Raw genomic sequence first — 8,218 nt, 5'->3', positions numbered from 1 at the left:
GCCGTCCGGTCCTGGACTTTTATTTTTGGGGAGGTTTTTGATTACTGTTCGATCTCCTTACTGGTGATTGGTCTATTCAAATTCTCTACTTCTTCTTGATCCAGTTTTGGAAGGTTGTACGATTCTAAGAATTTATCCATTTCTTCCAGATTGTTGAATTGGTTGGCATATAGCTTTTCATAGTATTCTCTTATAATCTTTTGTATTTCTGAGGTGTCTGTTGTAATTTCTCCTCTTTCATATCTGATTTTACTTATTTGAGCCTTCTCTCTTTTTTTCTTGGTCAGTCTAGCTAAAGGTTTGTCAATTGTGTTTATCTTTTCAAAGAACCAGCTCTTGGTTTTATTAATTTTTTCTATTGTTTTTTTTGGTCTCTATTTCATTTATTTCTGCTCTGATTTTTATTATTTCCCTTCTTCTACTGATTTGGGGCTTTGTTTGTTCTTCTTTTTCCAGTTCCTTTAGGTGCATTGTTAGATTATTTATTTGAGATTTTTCTTGTTTGTTGAGATAGGCCTGTATTGCTATAAACTTCCCTCTTAGAACCGCTTTTGCTGTATCCCATAAATTCTGGCATGTCGTATTTTCATTTTCATTTGTCTCCAGGTATTTTTTGATTTCTCCTTTGATTTCTTTGTTGACCCAATCATTGTTCAGTAGCATTTTGTTTAATCTCCACGTATTTGTGGCTTTTCTGATTTTCTTCCTATAGTTCATTTCTAGTTTCATACCGTTGTGGTCAGAAAAGATGCTTGGTATTATTTCAATCTTCTTAAATTTATGGAGACTCGTTTTGCGGCCTAATATGTGATCAATCCTGGAGAATGTTCCATGTGCATTTGAAAAGAACGTGTATTCTTCAGTTTTTGGATGGAATGTTCTGTATATATCTGCTAGGTCCATCTGTTCTAGTGTGTCAGTTAAGGCCAATGTTTCCTTATTGATATTCTGTTTGAATGATCTATCCGTTGGTTTTAAGTGGAGTGTTAAAGTCCCCTACTATTATTATGTTACTGTCTATTTCTCTTTTTATGTCTGTTAATAATTGCTTTATATATTTAGGTGCACCTACATTGAGTGTGTAGATATTTACAAGTGTTTTATCCTCTTGTTGGATTGTTCCCTTGATCATTATGTAATGCCCTTCTTTGTCTCTTTTTACAGTTTTTGTTCTAAAGTCTATTTTGTCTGATATGAGTATTGCTACCCCAGCTTTCTTTTCATTGCCCTTTACGTGGAGTATCTTTTTCCAACCCTTCACTTTCAGTTTGTGAGTGTCTTTAGGTCTGAAGTGTGTCTCTTGTGTGCAGCATAATATGGGTCTTGTTTTTTTATCCAATCAGCCACCCTATGCCTTTTAATTAGAGCATTTAGTCCATTGACGTTTAAAGTAGCTATTGATAAGTATGTACTTACTGCTATTTTTTAACTTTTTTTTTCTCGGTGTTTTAGTAGTCCTTCTCTGTTCCTTTCTTTTTCTCTTGCTCTCTTCTCTTGTGGTTTGATGGCTTTCTTTAGTATTATGTTTGGGTTCCTTTCTCTTAGTTTTTTGTGTATTTATTATAGGTTTATGGTTTGTGATTACCATGGGGTCCATATACAGAATTGATGGTCTCTTTAGTTTGACTTCTGTCTGAAAGCTCTACAACTCCCCTCCTCCCACATTTTATGTTTTTGATATCATATCTAACCTCTTTTTTGTGCATTTGTATCCATTACCCTCTTATCATGGAAATAGATAATTTTTCCTATTTGTGGTCTTCTCTTTTCCCCTTAAATCAGTCCCTTTAACATTTCTTGTAGTACTGGTTTCTTGGTGACAAACTCCTTTAATTTTTGCTTGTCTGGGAAAATTTTTATCTCTCCTTCCATTTTGAATGATAACCTTGCCAGGTGGAGTATTCTTGGCTGTAAGTTTTTTCCTTTTAGCACTTTAAATATATCATGCCACTCTCTTCTAGCCTGTAAGGTTTCTGCTGAGAAGTCAGCTGATAGCCTTATGGGGTTTCCTTTGTATATAACTTTTATTTCTCTTGTGGCTTTTAGGATTCTCTCTTTATCTTTAATTCTGACATTTTGATTATGATGTGCCTTGGTATGGGCCTCTTTTGGTTTATCTTTTTTGGTGCTCTCTATGATTCCTGTACCTGGATGTCTGTTTCCTTCTTTAGGTTAGGGAAGTTTTCATCTATTATTTCTTGAAATAGATTCTCTGCCCCTTTGTCTCGCTCTTCTCCTTCTGGGACACCTATAACACAGATGTTAGTGCACTTGATGTTGTCCCAGAGGTCCCTTGGACTGTCCTCACTCTTTTTAATTCTTTTTTCTTTTACCTGTTCAGCTTGGGTAATTTCTTCTAGTCTTTCGTCCAGCTCGCAGATCTGTTCTTCTGTATCCTCTACTCTGCTTTTGAGTCCCTCTAGTGAATTTTTCATTTCCAGCATTGTATTCTTCATTTCTGATTGGTTCTTTTTTATATCTTCCATTTCTTTGTTGACATTCTCACTGAGTTCATCCATTCTTCACCCAAGATCAGTGAGCACCCTTATCACTCTTTGTTTGAACTCTCTGTCAGGTAGGTTGCTCATTTCTGTTTCACTTAGTTCCTTCTCTGGGGTTTTGTCCTGTTCCCTTACTTGGAATGTATTCCTTTGCCTCCTCATTTTGCCTCTTTCCCTGTGCTTGTGTCTATGTATTAGGTAGTTCAGCCATGTCTCCTGCTCTTGGAGAGGTGACCTTATATAAGTGATGCCTCATGAGGCCACAGTGTGCTTCCCTCAGTTCTCAATGTTCCAGGAGTGAGTTACGTGTGTCCTTCTATGTGGGCTATGTGTGTCCTTCTGTTGTGGCATGTTTGCTTTCCCTGTAGGCACCCAGGGAGGCTAAGTTATGCTCCTGGCCAGCTGTTGTAGTGCTCAGCTGCTTGTAGTTATTGTGGGCCCTTCAGTTTCTTTATTGGGTGTGGGGAGACCCAGAACAGTTGGCTGCCAAGTTCTAATAGCACATCTGTGTTGCAGTATTTCTTTTAATTGAGTAGGCCCCCAGCATGGCAGGTTGTTAGGCTCAGGGGCTTACAATTGCTATAAGCCTGCAGCCTTTAGGTCTCTTGTCAGCTCTCTGAGGATTGCAGCTGGATGGGGCTGGCCTCAGGCATGGGAGCACCCAATTGTTTCATGCTTTGGAAGGTGGGACAAACCCCCTATTTGGGTCTTTGAGAAGCACAAGTCTTCTGCAGCTGACAAGCCCCACCACCCACAGGTCCACACACACAGTCAACTGAGTCCTGCCCTGTCTGTGTGCCCCGACCTCCTGAAGTGAACCCAGTCTCTCCATGGCTGGAGCCCCACACACTCCACCACCGCCCCACACTCTCCACCCGCTCCTTGTACATGCCCTGCCCCACTGAAATGGGCTCAGTCACTAGGCTGCAGAGAATCCAGTCACCAATCTTTGCAGGCCCACAAGTTGCCTGAGGGCTTGTTGTTGGGTGGGGCCAGTCCCTAGGGTGGGCTGCCTGCCCTGGCTGAGCTAGATTAAATCGGTGCTCTAGTGGGTGGGGTAGACCCTGGGCTAGCAGGCCCCAAGGAGAACTCCAATGGTGTCTGTGTCAGCACACCCACACCAGGCCACAACAATGGCCGCCACCAATGTCCCAGTCCCTGGAGAGGTCTCACTTCTCACTGTGATGCACTCAGAGCCTATCAGGTGAGTCTCTTTTCATCAAAGCACTGTGTACCTTTCTTTCTAGTGATTTTAGATTGCTTTCTGAAACTGGTGAGTTTGTGTGTGGGCCTTTTAATAGCCGGTTTTAATTTCTTTTTGAACCAGCTTCTCTGGGAGTATTCCCCAATGTTTTAGTAGCAGGCAAAGTCAGATATTATACTACTTGTCTCTATTGTGCTGGGTCCACAAAATGCCTGCAGCAAGGGCACTCCCCGGCTCAGTGCCCCGCTCCTCCAGGGAGGCTGTGTACCTTTGGGCTGTTCCTGGGCAGCCGTGAAGCGCTGTGGCTTGTGAAGGTGGCATTTTTTTCTCTCCAGAAGGGAATTTCTGCCTCTTCCACCTCAATTAGGATTGTCATTTGTTGCAGGAGTTCCTCTTATCCAGTTTTCAGTTCTCTCTCAGGGGTAATTTTTCCAGGAGTAGTTGTAAATTGGCTGTGTCTGCAGGAGGAGGTGAGTTCCGACTCTGCTTATGCCGCCATCTTGACTTCTCTCCCCCCTATTTCTAATAACAAAATTTGTACTACCTTTGCTTCCATATGACTCTTATTCGCTGTTTCTTAACTGGTGAAAACCTGCATGGAGGGTAGTACATGGTATTTGGAAAACAGAATTGAGAAAACTCTGTGGAATTACTGAAGGTGATGACTGAGAGGGAGGATTGAAGATGATCCCCAGGTTTCTGCCTTGGACACTTGGGTTGCTAGTGAGGACATGAATCAAGAGAGAATTCAGAGAGAAAAGTAGTGTTTTTGAACAAGTTTTGTTTGAATTACCTGTGGTATGCAGAGGTGATTTTAAATTTTAAAATGTAATTTGGAAATTATTTACCAATTAACCTCTCCCCTAATGAAAAACAAAAACAATGTCTTGAGGCACATGATGTTTCAGGTGTCTAGAAGGTAGATGAAAATGTTGTTCTGTAGCTCAAGAAAGAGACTGAGCAGGAGATGTATATGTTGTGAGTTTATGGGTGAGAGTTGTTTCTAAAGTATGGACAAGAAAAAATATTGAGGGGAAAAAGAGAAGAGAATCTAAGACTGAATCCTAGGAAACAGGAACGTTTTTAAAGCTGGTATAAGGAGACCCTGCAAGGACAAAATGAATGATTGAGACAGATGAGTCAAAGGATATGGCATTGCAGATGCCAAAAAGGAGACGGTGACAAGGAGAAGATAGTGATCAGGAAAGTCCACTTCCTCAGCTAGATCAGATATTTCACTCATGTTTGGTTGGTTGCTTGTTTGTTTATGTTGTTAATTTATACACTACCTTATTCTAAATAAAGATTTTGAGCAGCTCACAAAAATGTTTTCAAACAACATAAAATAAAAGTAAGGAGATGAAATCAAGGAAAATGGAAAACAAAAATGAAAATGTAAAATAAAGTCAGGAGGGAGTTTATATTCAAAATGCAGAATTGTTAGAAATATGTTAGCCACAAATTGACCTGAAGTTCTGGCAGCCAATACAAGAAGGAAGGCATGATCAGTTATATTCACTCAACAAATATTTATTAAGTAGCCATGATATGATAGGTACAGTAACCCCAGGCTTTGGGGATACATGTCCCCCATGGGACTTATATTCTGGAGAAGACTCAGACATTAATCAAATAATCAAGACTAACTGTAAATTGATGTAACTGCTACAAAATTAAGGAACAGGATTCCACGAAACCAAATAATGAAAATATTCCATTTAAACTGAAGAGAGAACTTGAGCTTTGACTTAATAAGTAGCAATGAACCAGAGAAAGCGTTCCAGGGAAAGAGTAACATAAAAAAAAAATAAACCTGGGGGCTGGCCAAGTGGCACAAGCAGTAAAGTGCACGCGCTCCGCTGGGGCGGCCCAGCATCGGATCCCAGGCGCATACCAACACACTGCTTGGCAAACCATGCTGTGGCGGCGTCTCATATAAAGTGGAGGAAGATGGGCACGGATGTTAGCCCAGGGCCAGTCTTCCTCAGCAAAAAAGAGGAGGATTGGCAGATGTTAGCACAGGGCTGATCGTCCTCACAAAAAATAAATAAATAAACCTGTTTCTCCATAGCAATGCCAATAGAATGTAGTCCCTTCTTACACTGAGTTCAGTTTCTTAGGCAGGCAAAATTTATGTATGGTCAAAATAACCTGGAAAATCCTTTTTATCACTCATCAAGTACAGCTCCCTGGCTAAGTGTGGACAACCTTATGCATAAGGCAAACATATGAATGTATAATGGGTACAGTAATAGAAGTAATATTATAAACAGGGCTATGATAAACCAAAAATGCATCTTTAAACATTAAAATCAACATCAGTTCTTGCACAGGGTTAAATAGTGAAAAACTCTGGGGAACAGTGGACTCATGAGGAAACAAAAGTTGACATCTCTCTATTCACACTCAAACCAAGACAGACATGTCCTGAGTCAAGTGAAAAAGTTTTCCATTTACATTACTGCATTGTTTTGTTGTGTTGTGTTCTTTTCTTTTGCAGAAAATTCATAGTTGAACCTCTTTACATTCATATGATACTACAGCATTGCTTCCTGTACTGAGGCCAGAGAGACTCTACCTTAGTGGCTCCTCAGAAAGAGAACACACCAGTTAACAGAGTGAGCAAGACACACAGCAAAATCTCTACACTAAGCCCAGCAGTCAGCCCAATCAGGTCGTCCTTTGTGACATTTCCAAGTGTAAACCAGAGCAAAATGCCAAAGCCCTGTGGATTTTTCCCCACAGACCTGTGTGTGGTGGGTGGGAGGACACATGGGGGTTCCAATGAGGGGAAGCAAAGGCCATTTGGGGAGGAGGACTCCTGACTTTCCCAAATCTCTTCCAACTTTCCCTTTTGGGGGGCTCCTCTCCCTCTGGCTAAAGAACGCTGCACTCCATTGGATGGACTCTTCACTGAAACCAGACAGAAAGAGTCAGAAAGGTGCGTGGAGAAGAAGATGGATAACAAAGGTTCAAAGAGAGAATGAGACAATGGAAATGCAAGGCAAGGACTTTTTGATTAAATAGAACCTGGAAGGGACTCAGCTATGTGGACAAGCACACTAATGAAATGAGAAGGGGATCCATGGATATAAGATAAGCTTTCAGTTTAGAACAGAGGATCTGAGGGCCAGCCCCGTGACTTAGCAGTTAAGTGTGCGTGCTCCGCTGCTGGTGGCCCGGGTTCGGATCCCGGGCGCGCACGGACGCACTGTTTCTCCAGCCATGCTGAGGCCACATCCCACATACAGCAACTAGAAGGATGTGCAGCTATGACATACAACTATCTACTGGGGCTTTGGGGGAAAAAAATAAATAAATTATAGAACAGAGAATCTGACCCCAGCCCTATCTGGATGGTCTAGAAAAAGTCTCTTCCTCTCTTCAGGCTTCTCTTCTATTCTGCAGAGGAAAAGATACTTAGGTATATTATAACTGGTATTTCAGTGTTTCCTATTTTTATGTTAATAACATGAGATTTTTAATGTATTTATCTTTACAATTACCTAGTATAAAAGGTTTTCTACTTATAATTAATATAAAGTTTCTCCTACTAAATCTGTGTTTCTAAAAGTAAGGCAAGATTGTATAATTTTCATAGTCATAAACATGACTCTCAGAAATCAAAGAATGTATTCAATAATTAATCAGTGATGGAACTGGTAGAATTGTAAAGCTGGTTCAAAGAGCTTTGAAAGATTGGTTATTTATTGTTCACCAGGAAAGACAGTTTGAAATAAGTTTTTGGAGTTAGAGGAAAAAAGTAGTTAATATCCTATGGGGCAATAAAATTATAACGTTTGGGTTTACCTTTTCTACTGAAAAAATAACATGTTACTTCACAGAAAAAGAGCCCTAATTAATGACAAAAACCGAAATGAAACACTGATGCATTCCCCTAGATAATTACATGACCTTTGTATGAGCCTATAAATGCCCCAGGATGACACTGAAAGTACATGACACCCAACTTTTGCCTATTTCCAGGTTTTAAACAGAGTTTCTTAACAATGTAAGGAAAAGGTTTCATGGATAATAATTGAGGGGGTACTAAAAGATGGTAAGAAACCATGACAAAAATAAATAAATAAATAAATAAATAGTGGGTAGTGCTGCTCAAACTAGGACCTACAGCAGCCATTCTGTGGGGTCAGTGAAGTGGAGCCATGGCCAGTGGGGTTAGTTTGCACCTGCTTATGAAATTTGAGGAGCTTCACAGAACTTGTGCCTGAAGAGAGGAGCCAAGAGTCTCTTAAGGAAGTAAAGTGACCTCTGCCCTAGCAAAAAAATAAATGGAGATTATGGCTTAGAAGGTCCACACCATAAAATGCAGATACAATAAAAGTAGCTAAGAAAAAAGTCTACTTTCTGTGTAACTAAATGCTTTCCTAAATAATGATATTTAAAAGCTCGGAAAAGTACTTTGCAACTTTGATCAATATAACTTCCAAGATAAACTCATGACAACACGTACATGTAGGTAACTTTTCGATCAATCAATTCTGACAAAGCT

Source organism: Ceratotherium simum, chromosome 13, assembly GCF_057802395.1.
Source record: "Ceratotherium simum simum isolate JZ-2026a chromosome 13, ASM5780239v1, whole genome shotgun sequence".
Lineage (NCBI taxonomy): Eukaryota > Metazoa > Chordata > Mammalia > Perissodactyla > Rhinocerotidae > Ceratotherium > Ceratotherium simum.
This window is presented reverse-complemented; position numbering follows the sequence as displayed.